The sequence below is a fragment of the Betta splendens genome, chromosome 4 (assembly GCF_900634795.4).
Source record: "Betta splendens chromosome 4, fBetSpl5.4, whole genome shotgun sequence".
In the NCBI taxonomy this organism is placed as follows: Eukaryota; Metazoa; Chordata; class Actinopteri; order Anabantiformes; family Osphronemidae; genus Betta; species Betta splendens.
Window position 1 is genome coordinate 13,273,413 of NC_040884.2, and position 1,042 is coordinate 13,274,454.

General features: G+C 55.4%; 1 long non-coding RNA gene across 1 annotated transcript in view; it reads left to right on the plus strand.

The window, feature by feature from the left end:
• Positions 1 to 289: 289 nt before the first annotated feature.
• LOC129603978 (uncharacterized) overlaps positions 290 to 1,042 on the plus strand; it is a 15,454-nt gene continuing 14,701 nt past the window's right edge. The window contains exon 1 of the long non-coding RNA XR_008694478.1: positions 290 to 1,042. This exon is cut by the window's right edge and continues 2,232 nt beyond it. This is a non-coding gene — a long non-coding RNA (uncharacterized LOC129603978).

Below are 1,042 nucleotides of genomic sequence, written 5' to 3' on the forward strand. Positions count from 1 at the left end.
AGGTTGCGAAGTATCTGGCGCCTGCTCCAGATATGTGGGTCTGGGCGGGTGGTGGTGGTGGTGGTGGTGGGGGGGTGTGAGCCATCGGCCCTCGCCGACCTCGCTCAGCTGCTGCAGCTTGACATCGGTTCAGCAGAATAAATAGTCTCCGAGCAGCGAGTCTGCGTCGCTCTTCTAGTCGACCTCGTCCTCATCCGCCAGAGGAAGCGTTAAAGGTGATGATCCGACTCAGCGCGTTTCCGTTGGAGTCGTACGAGAAGAAGCCTGCTCACGTCGGTGCAGCTCTCACCCACTCTGAAACCACCTACCTACACATTCACCCCCCCCCCCCCCCCTCAGACCAACCTCTCCTGCAGTCTCTGCTCCCTTCCTGGAGCTTGGCAGCCCCCTCAGCCTCTCTGGCCTGCAGCGAGCAGGAAACGACCTATTGTTCTGCGATAATGTGAAATATAATGTTCCCCTGCTCTCTTGGAAGGCTTGCCCCGACCGCCTCATCGCCGTGGGCAACAGTAGGCGCCAGGCATACGAGCACCTGCCAAACAGAGACGTCCATCAGCGGTGTGCTGATGCTGGTTTACAGCGCGGAGACAAGAGGGGAATTCCCTGCAGACTTGTGGGAAAACAAGCACCTCTTACAGCCGTTTCACAGAAGCTCACCTCCGCCCACTGGATGCAACCTGACAGATTTTCTATCATCTTTCCAAGCACATGTGATAAAACGCCTCAGAGTGGAGTCAAAGGGCCGAAGGGGAGCTTCTCCGCGGTTCCTGCCGGAACCAGCGCATCGCTGACGTGGCCGAGCTGGACGGACTCATCCGTGATGAAAGCTGTGAATTCAGCTGAATTCACTGACACGAGGCTCCAAATGCGGCCACACAGGCTGACGAGACCTGAACCTGATGAAGCGTCGGAACCCAAAGACATATGGAATATGTATGTGGGAGAACCCCAGTTACTAGCATTGACCCATTAGCATATCATCATCCATTGAAGATTAATTATGGAAGAAAAACTGGATCCAAGAAACTTTCAGTGCAACAGC